General features: G+C 45.1%; 1 long non-coding RNA gene across 1 annotated transcript in view; it reads left to right on the top strand.

Moving 5' to 3' along the window:
• The window catches only part of LOC140604836 (uncharacterized), a 133,474-nt gene extending 116,759 nt beyond the window's left edge, over nucleotides 1–16,715 (top strand). The window contains exon 3 of the long non-coding RNA XR_012007665.1: nucleotides 16,541–16,715. This is a non-coding gene — a long non-coding RNA (uncharacterized lncRNA). The remainder of the gene's footprint in view (nucleotides 1–16,540) is intronic.
• Nucleotides 16,716–19,483: the final 2,768 nt, after the last annotated feature.

Genomic DNA, 19,483 nt, shown 5'->3' with positions numbered 1-19,483 from the left:
TGATGAATTTCCCCCGAACGGCATTACAGACAGTCATAAATAATGCTTTGCTCTTTGGTGACGGCACTTTCCATTAGAGCTGCCTGTGCTGGGCTGTTGCTACCCCCAGTCTTCTGCCGGGGACTTGCAGTAAAATTTATCAGCGAGCTTTCTGCACCTAATAAATCATCCCCTCCGGGAGCCATCTGGCAGATAAGGCCGCGAGAACCCACATGCTCTGCAGAGGCGGAGTCGGAGCGAGAGCCGCCCCGGCTGGGGCCCGGGGCCCTGAGGAGGGGGACTTTCTCCCCAGCAGCCTGGGCCTGTCACACTCCTTCTGGCTTTTCTCACCAGACTCAGGATGGGGGCCCTGGCTTTGGCGGCCTTTCCAACTGACAGAACTGTTCGTTCCACTCTGGGGACAGGCCTGACAATCACATCCTTCTCCCATTCCTCCCCCATCCCCTCTGTCTGCAGGTTTACAGAAGGTCTGGAGGTCTGACAGCAGGCAAAAGCTGGGGTGTCCCAGGGCCAGGCACATGCTGTGATGGGCACGACTATGGCTTAAGTGAATCCTCCTTGGGGTCTTCCAGCCACTTGGGTGTTGGGCAACATGGAAATTATCATCTAGTGATAAGAAACTTCCTGCTTGGATGAAAGACATCTAGGAGAACCTCTTTGTAGTTCAGGGCAAAGCTTCGTATGGACATCCCCACTTTCTCTGAGCGACAACTACCATGATGTTAGTGTTCTCTTTCAAACATGGATTACTTTCCATTAATATATGTTGGGGGAAGTACTCAAGTGTGTTGGGCATAGATCAATGCACAGATTCCCGATTGTGGCTCTTTCCCCAACGTGCTTACAGTCTAGTTGGAGAGACTGTTCTAAAACCAGTCTCAGGCACAGTTGTGGCAGTGTTCACGTCGGGAGACATGGCACCTGCACGATGGGATCGTGGCCGTGAGGAGCGCAAGGGGGTTCACCTCTCTGGTTTTGCAGTGTCTGGGACCAGCGTGGTGCCCGGTGCAAGGTGAGCCCTTGGGCCACGTGTGTTGAACGTACTGAGTGAAATGTGACAGTGAGCAGAGTGCCTGACACAGCCAACGAGACCAAGTAGGATATGAAAATAAAATGATAAATAGCAGTATAGAAGCAGCTTTACCATCCCCAGCTTTCCACAGAGTGTGAACCCCATTCCTTAGAGTCCACTAGACCAGGAACAAAATCCTGTCCTGGGCATGATGCAACCTATGTTGATGCCTCTGCTTCTGCAGCTGGCCGCCTCAGCTTGGTCAAGGGGTTCGCTGAGCTCCAGTGTTCTCCTCTATTAAATCATAGGAAAAGATGAGGTAATTGGGGGACACGAATTTTAATTTTGCGGCTTGAAGAATATTTTCTAATTTTTCCTTTGCTGATGCCTGCTTTTCTGAAAGATAGGAAGCCGAATGGGTAAAGCCGGTGGAAACTCCTGCCTTCTCCTGTCCTCTTTTCCCACTTCACAGCCGAGATAAGTTTGTTTAAAGTCTGAATGTGGGGGACCCTAGGCAGCTAGAGCTTGAGCTCCCTGAATTCTTCCCCAGGGTCTCGTTCTGCAGGGGGACACCTAGCATGCCTCCTCTGATTGCTGTGGACATATCCTGGGAAAACATTAAATGGAGTGTCCCGAAGATGCTTAGCTTAGCTATGCATTTAATTTGATGGTAATTGAAATTTGCCAACAAAGATTTGCATGTAATCTGTGATTTCATTTTTCAATTAAAATTGCTTTCTTCCTGTGGATGGGAAGTGCTTGGCTCTTTTCTTCCTCACAGCACTTTGCAAACACGAATCCTCCCCCCCCACCCCCATACACACAATTCCTTGGGGACTGGAGTGAGGGGAGGGGTGTGGGACAGGGAACTGAAAGCTGAGGCCAAGAGGGATGCTCCCGAAGGATGGCAGGGCCACTCAGGGGAGACACTGGGGGCTAAGCGCTGGGGGCATGGCTCCTTTATTCCTGGTGGGTTTGACAAAGAAGCTCCAGCCAGGACATCTGGGACCTTGGTTTCTGGGAGGGGGGCAGGCGAAGTTTGGGGAGTAGAAGATTTAGAGAGGTGGGAAGAGCCAACCAGTTGTCCATGGCCAAGGCAAGCAAGCAGCAAGAAACAGAAACATGACAACAGGCTCAGCTACTGGGGAGCAGGAGGGTTGCTGATCTGAAAATGAGCTCCTCTCCAGGGTGAGTGTGGCCTTCGATAAAGGCAAGAAGCAACACAGCTCCCTACTGAAGAGAAGGACGAGGGCCGTGTGTTCTAAGGATTGAAGGAGAAATAACACAGACCCAGAAAGCAGAGCGTCTGGTGAACCCCTTAGGAGGGTGTAGGGCCTGTAGAATGTGGATTTGATGAGCTGGCTCCCAGGTATGGAGTTTGCCTTTACGGGCTCTGTGGCCTTGGGCTCCTATTTAGTTTCTTGGAGTTCTAGTTTTCTCAACCTATTCCCTGGGTATAAAAGTAATCCCTCCCCGAGTGGGGTCTGGGAGAAGCAGCCCGTTGAGCTGTAAGCATGATCCCAAGGTCAGGGGCTCCTTCTTTATACCCTTCGTATGCCTGGTGCCTAGCCCGGTGCCTGGCACGTAGCAAGAGTACAGTACAATAGCTTAAAATGGAAAATCAGTCAAATGTGATGATGATGCGAGTGGAAGAGCATTTCGTAAATTCTACTAAGCCGTCTGTGGCACTCTCAACTGGCCTTCCTATTTGTGCAAATGGGATTAGGTATTTGCCTCAAGGCTAGGCTTGTTCTGGGTTGAGCTCTGGGTGGAGAAGGGTCGGGCAGAGGTCCGAGGACAGGTGTTCCTGACTCTGGGAGCCTGGAACTCTGGCAGTACTTTGCTTTTCCAGACACGGTCCCCTGTGTGACCTGGGGGGGGGGGGGAGGGCTGTTTTTAGGTATGGGCCCATTGTCAGTATGCGACAGGCAGGCAGCGTCGCCATGGTGGGACAGTCATTGAGAGTTTGCCGCAGAAAGGGCAGGGGACAGATAGTCTGGTTCCTGCAGCCAGGCTGGAGATGGGATTAAGAACCATTTTAAGAATTAGTAGCAATTTTGGCTGCAGCAGAAGGCACAGCTTTGGGCAGAGCAGGGGTGCCTCTCTCGGCCCAAGCAAGGCATTTTGGGTCTGGTTTCTTTCAAGTAGAGATAATCCTTTCTACCTGGACAGACAGCTGAACTGTTTTCTTTCCTTCTCCTTCTTCTTCTTCTTCTTTTTTAATTCAGTAATAAATCTGCCAACCCTGCAGGGCTCAAGCCAAGGGCTTCGCTTGCTGCGTCTCCACAGAGGTCTCGTAAAAATAGTGTGAAATGAAAGAGAAAAATGCATATTTCACACTTAGTCTGCTCTGGGTTATGGTGATTCTCAACTCATCCTCATTACAAACAGCCGACCTTCCCAGAGTTCAAGTACCTTCTGTGGCCTGAAGAACCTTAGCTCTCTGTCCCTCCCCCGCAGTCGCCCCCTCTTTCCCCAAACACACACATTTTGCCTGAGAGGAAGCCCGACTGTCTGCAAGCACACTGTGCTGCTTCCGTGCTTTCCAGGAGGAAGGGGGCGTGAGAGACCCCAGTGCACGCTGTTTCCGAGTGTACACACACGCAGGCTGTGGGCAGATGCGCCCACCCTCTTCCACACCCAGCCCTGTGTCTGTTCTGGCACCTACCCTAGATGTAAATGTATGTAAAATACACGAATATGGGTTTTTCCTTCTACTGAAAGGGGCCTTGTGTTCATTACAGGTAATTTTAAAACATGACCCGATGTCTAACATCAGCCTGGTTGGTGTTCAGTAGAAACAGACTCTTACCTGCCTCTGTTCTCCTGTCAAGAAATCTCCTATAGAGGCAAATCTGTGCATCTGTCAAAATGGTCACTGTTGGCTTCCCAACCAGGCCATGTTTGTCCCCAGCTCCTGGCCTTGACCCCACACAATTCTCCTGCCTCTGTTCTGCTTCTCTGAGTCCTGTCTACCTTCAGAGCCCACCTCCTCCTTGAAGCCCTCCTGGCTCACCCAGCCCACAGTGCTCTCTTTTCACTTGGGTCGTGGTCACCATGTACAGCCTGTATCACTCTCTACCCTCGGTTATCAATCACACAATGCTCTTTGGATTTTTTTTTTTCCTGAAAAGCATCGTCATTTGCTTATGTAACCATGATTTTCTTATTGAACATTTCTTATTCTCCTGTTAGACTATAACGTCTCACATACATTTGTCCTCTCCAGTGCCAGACACACCGCAGGTCGGGTGCTTAGTAAAATGCTTGCCGGAAAAATGAATGAAAATTCCCACGTGGGGTGTGAGTGGGGCTCTGGGGTTGTGGGCTTTATTTTTCTTGATTGGACAGTTCACGCCTCCAAGGGAAGAGAGTCTTGGCTTGCGGGTGTGCTGCCCCTCTGATATTTCCTCTGGTCTGGACAGGCCTCTGTGGAGCATCAGCACAGCTCAGCTCTCTCTGCGTAGACCCTGAGATCCCCTTGTCTACGATCACACAGACCATGGAGATTTTTGTGGGAGTGAGAACAACTAGTGCATCTCACTGGGTCCCCCTCCCTTCCGAGCCTTCCTCTTGCCTCTTTATATCCCTGTGTGCTCCCCACATGTAGTATGTATTTAATTTAGAGCAGGGAATTACTAATTCAGTTTTCTTTCCTATGTGTGGAGCGCTGCCACAGCCTGCCACCTCGCTATGTCTTTGCTTTGTGCTTCCCACCTCAAGGCCACTTTACGAATTTGTTTGATTTGTGGTTGTGGTTTGTAGCTGTCACCGATTTCTTTGTTGCTGTTGTGCTGCTGCTACAGTTCCCTTACAGCTCGATTTTTAGCTGAGTATTTGAGTAGTAAATATGGTTTACACCAACTCTGTTGGAAATAATGGCATTTATGTGCCGAAGTTATTTCCAAAACCGAGGATATGTGTATACAAATAGATCTGCGGCAGGGCCCCTGGACTGGGGGGAGCAGGCTCAACAGAGCCTTCGCGAGAGAGTATAAACAGGTGTCTGAGACTAGGGCTAGGCCAGGCGGTTCAGAACAAAACGACCTCCCACCCCTGCTGTTGGCTCGAAATTGAAGCTGTACCATAAATACCTTGCTTAGCATCGGGGGATGTAGGAGATATTTTTGTGATCCTATTTATCTGCTAAATGTTCGCTCTACATTCTTTTTGTGCATCTCACATGAAACTTCTCACTTTTCTATTCGCTCACCCTCAATGGCTTTAAAGCTTAATTACGCTGGATCCTGGTAGGGCAAAAAGAATGTGCCAAGAAATACCATGGGATTGGCCTATCAAATTGGCTGCCCTCTCTGCTTCCAAATCGCTGCCAGTCTGAGAGGCTCTTTCGTGTACTGGGTACATCTAACTTCTTCAGCGCAGTAATCCCAGCCATGGGCAGGAAGTAGAGGCTGGATGGAACTCTCAGAGGGGAAGGCCAGGCTGCTCTTAGCAGGTGCAGCTCTGGCCTCCAAATTTGGGTGAGATGGATTTCCCCAATGCCCACAGTCTCGAAGTCCCTCTCCGCCCTTATCTCTGGGAGCAGTACCAATCCCTGCGCCCGACATGTCTGTGGGTGGAGGCTGCACGCAGACCCGAGATGAAGGTCACATTTACCTAGAGGTCAGGAGCTATTGCAGAGGCTTCTTGGCTCTCTTTGCTGAAGGCCTTGTGACAAAGGCATAGGAAGGGTGTTTTGATTGTTCTCCAACTTGTAAATGCCAAGCAGAAATCTTGTTGCAGTTCCTAAATGCCACATTTCGGCGTGTTTATTGTTTCCCCCCCTAACGGGGAAAGATGGTGAATGGTCTAATAATTCAGGAGCCGAGAACATGTTTATTTGATTTTTAGAGCTTTAGCAAATACAGTGTGTACAAAACCCGGTGCCAACAGCATGCATAATTCCTCCAGGAATGGGGCTGATAGAAACACAAAGCTTGCATGCTTCAAAACTGTAACCAATATTTACACATCTGAGTGACTAATTCTCTACTCTGAGCAGGAGAACAATAGGCATAATAGTCAGGTACATTAATGCAGAGCATGCTCGTCTGGTGGCTTGGATATTTGACACATAAACAAAGTTGGGGGGGTGCCATGGGGGGAGAAGCGGAGGCTTTTTATCTACCTGTGTAACCATACACCAAACAGCAGGTTACAGACGCACTTGGAAAATGCTGACCCAATGCCGTTCTTGTACCTCACATGCAGGATTGGCACCTGATTTGCAGCGCTGCGGGAGTTCTGTAGCTGACCTCATTAGCGGTGCATTTCCTGGCTTGTTAGCATCATATTTGTATAATTTACAGCACCTTCGTTTTTATGGAATGTGTTTCTTGTAGAGTGTAATGGCAGCAATATATTTAACCTATCGTATTTAGGAATGCTTTTGCTGGAGGCAGCCTGCAGATATAAAGGGGACATTTTCTCCTCTTCTGCGCAGGCCTTTCTTTTTGCATTTTGGCTTGTGTGGCAGCCACATGTGTGTGTGTGTGTTTGTGTGTGTATGCATGTTTATGGGTGTATAAATATATGCGTGCAAATGCATGGAAGACATAAAAGGACCCCAGAGGTGTGACTCTTTCTTCTGAGGATTATCTTTGCTCCCTGGCCATCTCCAAGTCATGGCTATGGACTAGGTGGCCCTTGAAGGCCTGGATGCCTTTCTTTGAGAGGACAAATTTATGAAATGGAATAGGGAGCCCAGGCAGATCAGATATTGGGAATAATTTTAGGATGGGGGAGCGAAGGTGGTATGAAGATACTCCGAAGTAAAGTGGCACATTCAGGTGGGTTTTCAAGTCTCCATGATCTCATGGAGGCTTTTGCATAAAACAATAGGCTGGAGAATGGAAAGCATATGTCACTCAGGGACAGATCTGGCCTGCAGTGATTTCTTAGCTTAGAAAAAATAGAGCATATGGCCAGAAATGCCTATGTTCTTCTCCTTCCTGCCCTGTATAAAAAAGATAGCAATGGCCAGGAGTAAATGTTTGCAAAAGGGAGAATGTCTTCATTTGAGGGTCTCTCAGGGAAACCCTGGGCCAGGAGCCAGGAGATCAGATCCCAGTCGGAGCCTGCACCTGCTGCTCACCGCGGCCACACGACCTCGGGCAAATTGCTTCCTGTCTTAGGCAGGCTTCTCACCTACAAATGAAGGGATGGCACCGGCTCGCCTCTCTCTGGAGCGTCGTTTCCATGCCCCCAGTCACTTCAGGCAGATAAAGACCAAAGGCGGGGGTTCTCATCAACCAAATCGTCTGAGCTGTGTTCTTGAGGGTTACTTGCAGTGACCCGGAAGAGAGAAACACAGCTCTCTGGGAACTGTCAATGTGTCTTAGTTACATCTTGTGACAGGGGGCAAAGAGGGTGAATAGACTAATAATTCAGAAACCAAGGACATGGTAGGATGAGTTTTAGAGCTTTAGTAAAAACTGGAGCCAGAGCATGTATAGCTATGTATTTCCTTCCTATAATCACTTTTTGGCCTCAAGGAGAAACTCACCTCGAGGGCAAGATAGATAGGTAGGCCCTGGACATTGTCAACCTACGATAGAATAAGAAATTAAGTAAATCTATTAAAATGACCCGAGGCACAGAGACAAAGTTTATCCACCTGGCTAGTCAGGTGAGGGTCCTCTGTATTCTCCTCTCCCCACTCCCCACTTCCCAGCTTTTGAAATTTCATAATCTTTTCCACCACTGATGTCTTCTCCAGTGCTATCACCTCTTCTTACTGATTTAAAAGGTTTGGGGTTCTTGATTTTACTTAATAGGTATGTCCCTAAAGTACTAGAGTGGCTAGATTCGACAGTAATAATTCAAAATGCTAAAGGTATTTATAGGGGCATCTGGGTGGCTTGGTTGGTTAAGCATCTACCTTCAGCTCAGGTCATGATCCCAGGGTCCTGGGATCGAGTCCCACATCAGGCTCTCAGTGGGGAGCCTGTATCTCCCTTTCCTTTTGCTTCTTCCCCCTGCTTGTGCTCTCTCTCTTGCTCACTCACTCTCTCTCAATAAATAAAGTCTTTTTAAAAAAAGGTATTTATAGCCAAAATTCAAAAGTAAGTTTTTATTTGAAATTTAAATACATCAGGGTTACTGGCTAACATGAAATTAACTGATGGTCAATTCTTTGGTAAAGAAATATAATTGTTTTGTGAAACCTAGTTTTAATTTAACGGAATCCTTGATATATTTATCGAGCACCCATTAAATGCTGGGGACTCAAACAAAAATTGTATCTAAGTCCTGCCTTCAAGAAGCCCTTATTCTAACTTTCTAATTGGGTTTTGCCTGTATTTTGTATACACGTATCAGAGCACATAATGAAATGTGGACAATTTCGGCATCCAGCATCCACTAATTAGGTTGGCTTCAAAACTCTGCAAAAGCTAGACCATTATTATAAATGTTTATTCAAAAATCTTTATTAGTCCCACTTGACTGATTTGGTAATTGCTTGTCTAATGTGATGACAGAAAGGGGTTGCGAACCTGGACTCAGGTTGGTGGAGCAGATGTGTGGTTGCAAAACGCTTCCCTTCTGGTAAAATAGAAGCCGTATCTTTTTCTTCTCTTTGTGGCCAGTTTTACCACTTTGCTCTAAATCATCCCATTTTTTCTCGCCTCCTTGTGATCTCAAACTACGACTTATATTCATGCTTCCCTCTATCTTTACCACCTACACATATCCAAATCTCCTCCATCTTAAAAAATGCCACCCCTGCCGTAATCTCTAGATTAGCTACCTCTTCCCTGCTCTTTCCAGCCATACTCTCTGAACATCCATGCTGTACTTATCACTGCTGTTGCCTCTCAGTGTACTTGGGCATGGCTTCTGCTTCCTTCCATGCCCTTGGAGTTTCTCCCTGAGGTCACCAGTGAGCTCCAAGCCACTAACTCCAAGCCACTAAATAGATGCTAATGTTGCGTGCTCCCTGCCAGCACCGCCCACCTGCTTCTGGAGCACTGCATTCTCCTGGAGTCTGCTCACTTTTCTGGGCATTGTCAGGTTGCTTCATCAGCTGGGGTTTTAGCACCTGACTCTTTTGTTGGCGTCCTGAGGGTTTTGACCAACTCTCTGCTTTCTCACCCTCTTTCGTCTCTTGCCAAGACTATTTATGTCTTTGCCATGGCTTCAATAGCCTTTTATGTTCTGAAGACTCTCTACCTCTCCTGAGACCCTCTCTCTACCTTTTCACCAGGCAGTTCCACTTGGCTACACTGCTAAAACAGAGTATAAAATTACAGTGGCTCAAATCAGACTGCAGTTTATTTCTGTTTCACACCATAGTCCAGAGTTTCTGGGCATTCCAGGGAGGGCAAGTGGCTCTGCTTCATGCTGTTGTCCAGGACTTTTTGGCTTTCTTTTCTATCTTGTTACTCCACCATCTAGAGCACTGTCCACTCTTCTACAGGGTGAAAAATGTCTCAATGGCATTGCGTTCCAGCATGCGTGAAGCGGGAAGAGGAAGCTGAGGACAACGAACTCTCTTTCCAGAAACCGAGCATCATATGTGGTGCTTATATGCCCAATCCACCGGGCCATACTTCGTTGCAAGCTAAGCTAGGGAATGTGGTACCACCTGGCCAGCCTTGTGTCAGTTAAGATCCTGGACACTGTTGTGAGAATTAAAAGTAGAAGATCCTGGACTTTATCAACCCCCACAGAATAATCAGAAATTAAGCAAATGACCTGAGGTCCAAGGACAAATTTTATCTAACTGACCAGACAGATCAAGTTCTTTGTACCTTCTCTTCACCCCGTAGATCCCCAGAATGAAGGCTGGGAGGACAATTAGTATTTTCTGCCCCAGGCACCTTGAACATAATATTTCCCAAACCCCTTTATTAACTTTCCCTCCCACCCTGGTCCTTCTACAGTTACCTCTCTGTGCGAGTATCATTGTCATACCCAGTTACTCAAACTAGAAACTTGAAATATCTTGAGTTCTCTCTTTCTCTCACTGCTTCATGTCAGTATTTCTAGAACTCTAGTCTGGCCATTTATATCTCTTATATAATTTTAGATCTAGACACTTCTTTATCTCACTGCCACCAGCTTAGTACAAGGCACCATTATTATCTCTTCCCTGGATCATTGCAATAGGCTCTTAACTGGCCTTCTTACACTTACTCCTGCCCCTTGAGATCTATATCTATTTTTCTATTCCATTGTCAAAGTTACGTTATAAAAAGGAAAATACGATAATATTATTCCTGCTTAAGATCCTCCAATGGCTTTTCATGAACCCAAATTTGTAATGTGCTCTAGAAGACTCTGCATGATGTGACCTCTGCGTGAGTCACCAGGCTGATCTCATGCCTCTCTGATCTTGGTTCTCTCCAGGCCTGACATATCAGGTTTATTTCGACACCTTTTTTTTTTTTTTTTAAAGATTTATTTATCTTAGAGAGAGAGAAAATGTGTGAGTGGGGGGAGGGGAGAGGGAGAGAATCCCGAGCCGTCTCCCCACTGAGTGTGGCACCCAATCCTGCAACCCCAAGGTCATGATCCAAGGAGAAACTAAGAGTTGGGCACCTAACCAACTGAACCACCCAGACACCACAGTTTTGACACCTTTTAAAATCAACTATTGCTACCCTTGATTCTGGTCTTTCAAACATTCTACTCTCTTTGTTGGAGCACTTCTTCTACTTCCCTCCCTGCGTGGTTAACTACTACTTATCCTCCAGAGCTCAGCTTTGGGATTATTTTCTCACTGGGGCTCTCCTCCCTTCTGCTAGGGACTTATCCTTATTTTGTGCTTCTATGGCACCTCTTAATTCTTTTCTACTAACACCAATCAAACCAATAATTAAATGGCCAGTATCTGTACTTGTGGCTATCTTGTAAGCTCCAAGAAGGCTGGGCTGCTTTCTTTATTTGATAAAGAAAACAAATGAAAACATTTGTCAAAAATATACTATCTTCGAAAAATTCCCTCACCCTCTACTGCTCTATGTAGAGCCTATCTTTGTCTAATGATGCAGCATTAACCTATTATAATAATAGTAATAGCTCTGCTCATGAAAACTATTAGGAGTGCATAGTGAAGAAAACAGACAATAAATATAAATGATATGTAATATTTAATTAGAATGATAGCTTCTATTTATATACTATTTTACAATTTTAATGTTTTTGTTTATATCATTTTATTTGAAACTTGCAAGACCCTGTTAGTTAAAGATTGCAGGCAAATTATTCTCACTTTATAGTTGTGCAAATTGAGATTCCATGAAGTTAAAGGACTTAACTGAGGTCTTTCATTTAGTGAATAAAGAAGACAGACCTCTGACTTCAGACCCAGGGTGCTGTTCACTGTATCAGGTTGTGACAGAGATCGTGAAACACAACCGTTCATATCTCTAGTTTCTGTGTCTGACATAGGCAGGCATTTGAGAGTTATTTATTGAACAGATAAATGTGTGAATAGATATACCAGTAGGTCTGGAAATGTAACTAAGATTTAACACCAACCTGTAAGTCAACAATGTTGGATAATGAACAGAAAGGATACAACACATTATGCTATATAGGAGAGAGGTGGAATCTGGCCAATCCACTAGATAATTGCTTTAAACTGAATTTAGTGATAACTTTAAATAACTATGTGGGTATGGAAGGTCTGTATATACTCGTCCAGAATCTTGAACCTGCTAATGATGGCTTGACAAAGGAAATTTTATTGTAGTTCAGAATTTGATTGAAATGAGTGATCTAAATGAGTAAATAATACCCAGGTTGACTCTCCCATGCAAAGAAAGGAGCAGAGGGCTGTTGACTGTGTCATTGGATTGAGGGAACCTTAAATATTCTGTCCAAACTTCATTTTCTCCCCACTCCTCTGGGTCATTTAAATATATTCTTGAATAAAGGAAGTACCAGGTGGCCATTTATAAGACCTCTGCCCTCTAGGAAAATAGCTAGTGTGTCTTTCTCTTGCATTTTGGGGTAGACAGCAACTCTATCAAGTGAAGGTGCTTCCCTTAAGGAAGGGAAGACCCTAACCCTGGGTTAGTAAAAGCTATTTTAAAGACCTATAATTCTGATGATTACATAAGGGGAAAAATGACTGATCAGAGGGTCTTATTTTTTTTTTTTAAATCTTTTGGTTAGTTTCAGTGCTATACACCTAGTATAGTTCTTAGACATAATAGGTCCTCAATAATTGGTGGTTGTTATGGAGATAATGCAGCCAGCTATAAAGGAAGTGCACAGACATGAGGTTGAAGCCCAGTTACGACACTTATTAGATGGCAAGATAACTTCCTATTTGTGAACAAGTTATTTAAACTTCCTAATCTTAAGTATTCTTGTCTGTGAAAAGAATGGTAGCTAGATAAACCAGGTTCTGTATTAGGTGTCCTATTTCTGCTATTTTTTACCATTACAACAACTCTGAATGCTCAGTTTATAGGTAAGTTAACTGGGGCTTGCCGATGTTAAGCAATTGGCCTTAGTCTGTGGCCATTTAGTTAGAGTCAAAGTTATGATCGAAACCTAGGCTTATCTGACACCTGATTGTTTTCCACTTCACAGCACTGCTCATATAAAATAGAGATGATAAAAATGCAGGATTCTTGTGATGGTTAGAGCCTGTGCATGACACATATTTGACACTCAGAATAGTGATTATTATTGTTAATTATATCACATGTGGTAGAGGACAATCTCTATATTCATATTAATCAGGTTTGGAAGAGCTTTGATATGCCCTATCCATTCATTAGGAGCCCTGGTTGAAATTTTCCTGTTTGGCATATGGTGGATGCCCAGTAAATGCTTCTTGACATGTTAAAGACATGTGTAATAATGCATGTAAAAGATCTAGTCATGTCTGAATTTTTAGTTCTGCTCGAAATTCTGTTCCTCCCACATCTCCACCGCAAGCACTCCTCTTTCACCTTTGAAAGTTTGGAAAGTTTTATGAACTGTGGCAGGACAAGGAACTATGAGGGGTAATCTTATTAGAACAGCTGGTCTTTTCCCCTCTCAAAATACACTGAGAGGGTTCTACTTCCAGCATAATCAAGTAAGCACCTATCAGATGAACCCCCTCCAAACAGATAATAACAGTAAGCTCTAGACAAAATTCAAGAGGTAGCTACCTGAAGGCACAGTTGACACCTGGAGGAAGGGGACAGTGTAGGATAAGTTTCCCACTTATTATGGCCTTTAGCTGTAATCCATCCCATGTGGGGCAGCTAAAACTCCTTCAGGAAACCTGCAACTTTCCTGGCCTAAAGAACCAGATGACAGAGTTTTGGGCAACAGTGGCTGCTAAATATAAGCTGTACCCAAATCTCAGGTTCCAGCATGCATGGGGTAGAATCCAAGCAGCTCAGCTAAAAATAAAAGATTTGGACTGAGATTTGAGCTGCCATCCAAGAGACAGAACTGACAATTTCAGCCCAACCAATCTAATCGCTTTAATTGTTGTTATAACAACAACAACTGCAGCAGTAGCAACTTCACACTCTTCAGCAGAATGTAACAGAATTCAGAGTACCCACAACACAACATTCATCATGTCCAGAATATAATCCACAGCTATCCAGTCCAGAAAGAGCTAGAAAAATGTGATTCGTTTTCAAGAGAAAGCACAATCAGTGAAGATTGATCCCTATGTGACCCAAATGTTGGAATTAGTAGGAAAAGGATTTCATTTTATTTACTTACTTATTTAAAATATTTTATTTATTTATTAATGAGAGACAGACTGAGAGAGAGAGAGAGGCAGAGATACAGGCAGAGGGGGAAGCAGGCTCCATGCAGGGAGCCTGATGTAGCACTCGATCCCAGGACCCCAGGATCATGCCCTGGGTCCAAGTCAGGCACTAAACCGCTGAGCCACCCAGGGATCCCCAGGAAAAGGATTTTAAATTAGTTCTTATTACTTTACTCATTAACATATGAAAAAAATATGCCTGAAATAATGAAAAATATATACAACCTTAATGAAGAAATAGAAACTGTTAAAAAGGACCACAGAAGTCGAAAATAAAATTTTGAAGCAAAAGTTTACTGAATGGACTTAAAAGCAGAACAGATGTGATCAAGAAAAAGTCTGTGAACTTGAAGATAGATCAGTATAAATTATCTACTCTTAATAAAGAATGGAAAGGGAAAACATAAGCAAAATGAATAGAAATAAATAATGCAAAGAAATAATGAAAAAATGTTTCCCAAATGGGATGAAAGACAAATTTACACATTCAAGAATATCAGCAAGGGCATCTGGGTGGGGTGGCTCCTTCTGTTAAGCAACCAACTCTTGATTTTGGTTCAGATCTTTATCTCAGAGTTGTGAACCTGCTTAATAAAAAAGAAAAAACCCCACAAATCTCAGCAAACCACAAAAGGACAAATGTGGGGAAAATAATGCCTTGGCACATCATAGGCAAATTATGAAAAACCAGAGGAGAAAGAGAAAATCTTGAGAGCAGTCAGAGCGAAAGGATGATTGATTGATTGATTGATTGATTGATTTATAATAAGAGAGAGATAGCATTCAGGGAGAAGCAGTGGGAGAGAGGGAGAAGCAGACTCAGCTAAGTGCAGAGCCTGATGTGGGGCTCGACTTGGGGCTCAATCTCATGACCCTGAGATCATGACCTAAGCCAAAATTAAGTAAGAGTCAGTTGCTTAGCCAAATGAGCCACCCAGGAGCCTCAAGAGGATGCTTTACATACAGAAAGACAATGAATTAAGGAGGCAAGAAAACAATGGAAGGCCATCTTTGAAGTGATTAAAAAAAAAAAAACCCTGTCCACCCCAAATGTATATCCAGGGAAAATGTGTTTCAAGAACGAATGCAAAATAAAGACATTTATAGCCAAAAGAGCCAAGTGAGTTCGTTGCCAGCTGACCTGCACTGTAATAAATGCTGTAGGAAGTTCTTTAGATTGAAAAGAAATGATACCAAATGGAAAAGCAGATCTTCAAGAAGGAGTGAAGAACATAAAAAATGGTAAATATCTAGAGTAAGCAAAGATACTACTTTTCATTTCTTAATTTATCTAAAATACACATGACATTTAAAGTGCATGTTCTAACATTGTCTTGTGGACTTTACAACACATGCAGATGTAATAAATAGAGCCATTAACCATGGTTTAAAAGATGGGGAGAGATGGTACGCTGACCTATCCAGTGGTAAAATTTTTACATTTTGCATAAAAAGATACAAGGTTAATTCTAATCAGACTGTGAAAAGTTAAGAATATGCATTCTAATCATTAGAGAAAACAAAATAAAGAGAATACAATAAGTTATGGCCCAAGAACTGAGAGATAAATAGAAGAGACTTATTTTTCCTTTTTCTCCTTTTTGCCCGAAACACATCTTGATGTCTAGTTCTTGCTGGGAAAGTGGGGAATGCATTCATTTACTCATTCATACTTGCATCTAATAGATGTTTATTGCACAGCCCTCAGATTTCCAGGTAGTATACGAGGCCTCAAGGGTACAAAAAAAATAGTACACAGTCTTTGTCTTTGAGGAGTTTTGTCCTTTTCCCCTGTGAATTGATGGAGACTCTTTCAACCTCCATATTGGCAGAGTCTTCAACTTTTTCAAATTTAGGAATAGGGACCCATATTTCTAGATTCAGATAATAGGTAATAGTTGCTCTAAGAAGTTTTCCAGCATGGAGAGTATCTTGATCTCCGATTTCATTTCCATCTTGGGTGTGGAAACCTCCAATGAGGTGGGAAGGGTAGAAAGCTGAGGATTATGCCCTTGACTTGGAGTGAGAAGACTAGGTTGTAGTCCTGCCAGCAGCCCATGTAGCTGTGTGACTTTAAGTAAACAATTTAACTTCTCTGAGCCTCAGTGTCATCATTTGCAAATTGGGTAGTAATCTGTCATTGCTCTTAAAGGAGATAAATCTAGCTTCTGCTTCCTGAAATCTGGGTCCAGTATGGTTCAGGGTCCGCATAGCGGACTTTAAGAGCACTTAAAACTAAGTGTTCTAAGACCAGTTCTCCAACTTGAGTCTTGTTTTCTTGGAAGTTTATGTGCTGATTCGATTTTCTTTTCCTGTGTGGTTTAATTGGTGGAGTGGAATGAGCAGAGGCTTTGGTGTAAGACGCACCTGGATTTAAATTCTAGCTCTGCAATTACTAGCTTTGTGACCTTGGATATCATACGCAGTTTCCTTGTGTGTAAAATGGGGATAATACTGCTTAGATGGTGTGGCAGAGATGATCAGCTGTCCATCAAAGATTCTTCCTAAGCACAGAGGATTTGTTTCTGGGAGCTGCCCAGATAGGGGCAAGCAGTTGTATCTAATAGTTCATCCAGAGGGGCACCTGGCTGGCTCAATCGGTAGAGCATGTGACTCTAGACCTCAGAGTCATGAGTTCAAGCCCCATCTTGGGCTAGAGCTTACTTAAAAAAAAGATTCATCTATAAATACCACCTATAAGTAGTTCTTACAGATCCAATGTGAGTAGTGCTTCCAGGCCTGGCCCATAAGAAACCTCCCACGGACAAACCTCTGTGTCTTTTCCCTTTCAGACTTGATGCAGACCAGCATAAATTGCTTGGAAGTCACATGTTGAAGATGAAAGCCACAAGATGGAAGGATGCTAGACCCCCAGGCCCTGCTTGGAGAAGAACTACCCCACTTGTAGGGATGCTATTCGAGTCTAGTATAAGTGGGAAATAAACTTCTGTTGTGTTGGAGCTATCATACATTTTGGAGTTTATTTTTACAAATTAATTTAGACACTGTGAGCTACAGAAAGCATTATCTGTCACATGGTGGGGTTAAACAAATAAAAGTGCCCTTCTGCCTGACAACAGTGTTCTTACCAGATTGGATAAAGAGTCAACATCATTCTTGCTTATGTTGCATTTTGTCATCTATGCATGTGACTCTCATTTTGCAAATAAACCAAACAGTAATAGCAGCGTCCCTCCTGGAGGGATTGAGGGCTAAGTGAGTTCTAAGCAGGAATGGGAGAACATGCGGCTGACAGCGGTTCAGAGATATCAGGTGGCAATGGGATGGGCAGTTCAGGTTAAATGAAATGCAAAGCAACCCTTTTGTTAAGGCAGCAAATGTTCCCAGGTCATTATCAGACAAAGAGGCCCAGGACATGTGTGGGGAAGCTGTTTTCCCTCAGAAGACTTTCAGTTAGGTGGCCTTCTCATTGCTGTCTCTGAGAAATGTATGTTCGGTCACTTGCCAAGGAAGGACGGCCTTTGACCATGATGTCAGCACGGTCGGAGCTGGGAGGATGGAGGACTGCACAGCGGGCTCCAAACACCCAAAGCCGCTGATGGCCTCGGTCAGGGGGCTCCCCTGGAGTCTAGCTAGGCTGCGGCCTGTGGCCTGCGCCGTGTTTCTACTCTCACCACTGTCTGCCTCGGCTCTGGCAGCACCCTGATCAGCACCCTGGTCAGCACCCCCGCCCCACAATGGAGCCTTCCTCTCCCTAAGCTCAGGAGGCTACCCATAGCCTGCTCCAGAGTGGGTCCCAGGGCCCCTGGACCTGGGGACCTCCCCGGGTTAGTTAGATTAGTGGTGGTTGGGGGCCGGGCCTGCCTCTATCCCCGCAACACCAGGTGAGCCTTGGAAAACTTGGAATTTGATTCCATAGATGCCAAATAGCAGGCAGGTGGCATTCCACTGCCAGGCCAGGAGCAGCCTCGGTGGTAGAATTTGGAGGGGCTGTGGGAGGCCTGGAGAAGTGGGGATACTCCTAGTGTAAGAAGACAGGGCACTGGAGGGGAGAGAGAAAAAAAGGGAAGGAGGAGTGTCAGGGAAGGAGGAGGATGGTGAAGGGGATGGATCTGACTGGGGTGAGGGGAGGTGATGAGGAGCATGGGGTTGTGGTGGCCAAGGCGTGTGGAGCCCAATCTGGAGGATTCTGAAAGCCAGGCAGAGGAGACGGGGTCAGGATGTTTCTCAGGTGGGCACATGAAGGGCACCTTTGAGGTAGGCTTCTTTCCCTTGAGCAAACTCCCTCCTCCTCCAGGATGTGGAGGATGGGCCCCCGTTGGGCTCATGGGGTCCGGGGACTGCCCCTCCATGGGGGGAGCCGGTGCCCTCGTCCCACCATGCCCTCCCAGAGTGGCCCGCGCAGCCTGCTGTTCTGCTCAGCTCTCCCCTCTCCAGCTCCGCTCAGCTCCCAGCCAGGCAGCACAAACCATTTCTCCAGGCGGAGAGGAGGATGAGGTTCTGATGTCCTCCTGTCTGTGCTGCTTCCCAGCAGAGCCCTGCCTCTCTTGCTACCAGCCCTCAGACGGAGCTTTTCCCTCCCTCCCCGTCTCTCCCACGGAGTGGACCCGCCCAGCTCACACTAGGAGCCTCCTCTTCCAGTGGTTAGTTCCTTCCGATCAAGAGGACTCAGGGCTTGGTCCACTCCTCCTTGTTCTAGCTCACTTCTGCTTGACTACCTTGCTTTTGTTACCCCAAGTCTCTCCCTCTCTCTCTCCTCCTTCCCCTCTCTCTCTCCCCTTACAAATGGCTTTGCAGCGGCCCTGGGAGTGCATGGCAGCACCAGTAATGTCTCCATGGTTCCTTGTTAGCTGCACTCTAAGCAGGAAAGTGACTGGGCCTGACAATATAATTTACATCGCTGTATAAAACTATCTGTGGAAGCCAAGCTAATTTGTGCCAGATTAGGCTATTTGTCTCAGCCACTGTCTAGCAGCACAATCTATCAGAGGGCTGTTTTCAAATATCGCTTTTCAAGCGTGCCCTTGAGAGGCAGAAATTGATTGGGATCTTAGAGAGCAAAATTACAGCAATAACTTAAAAGAAACAATAATTACTGAATCATACCAGTGTCAGCACTCTGCAAAACACGAAATAGCCATCAAACCCCAATCCAATATATTCTGAAGCGAATTTATTGAATGGAAAAAGCAGTTGAGTGAGGGTTTTTCTCCCCCTCCTCCCCTTCCGCTGTACATATGGTTATCTCAAAACCGCAAGTGAATGAGTCGATAATTCTTGTCATTGACTGCTCCATTTTCACGGAGTCAGAGGAGATCCATTAGCTGCCTCCTGCTGCACTGGCTCCCTCTCTCCTCTCTCTCCTCCATCGCCTCTATTCATTTGCTAGTCTCTGCTCTTCAAGCAAACAAACATGTATAACTAATCATCTGTTAAAATGCAGAGGGCCCCTAATAAATCTCCGCAGCTGAAATACTTTAATGGGTAATTAATTGATCCTGTTCCAGAGGAGTAATAAGATAATAAATTAGACAATATTTCACTCAGTCGTGTCAGGCTCCTGGCTAATGGCGCTGTAGGGCTAAGCTGAAGGATAATAAATTAGCCAGAAATTAACTGCTAAGAGCTTTCTGCAGAGAAATCGGCTGACAAGTGAGTCACGCGTGATTCAGGGCCCGACTGAGGTTGTGGCAATCTCTGTGAAGGCGAACCTGTGCTTTGAGTGGCGGACCTGGGGAGTGGTGCAGTGGTTCCCCGCTGGAGAGCTAGGTTCC

The sequence above is a fragment of the Canis lupus genome, chromosome 15 (genome assembly GCF_048164855.1).
Source record: "Canis lupus baileyi chromosome 15, mCanLup2.hap1, whole genome shotgun sequence".
NCBI lineage: Eukaryota > Metazoa > Chordata > Mammalia > Carnivora > Canidae > Canis > Canis lupus.
The sequence above is the reverse complement of the archived record's forward strand: the minus strand, read 5'-3'. Positions and strand labels throughout refer to the sequence as shown.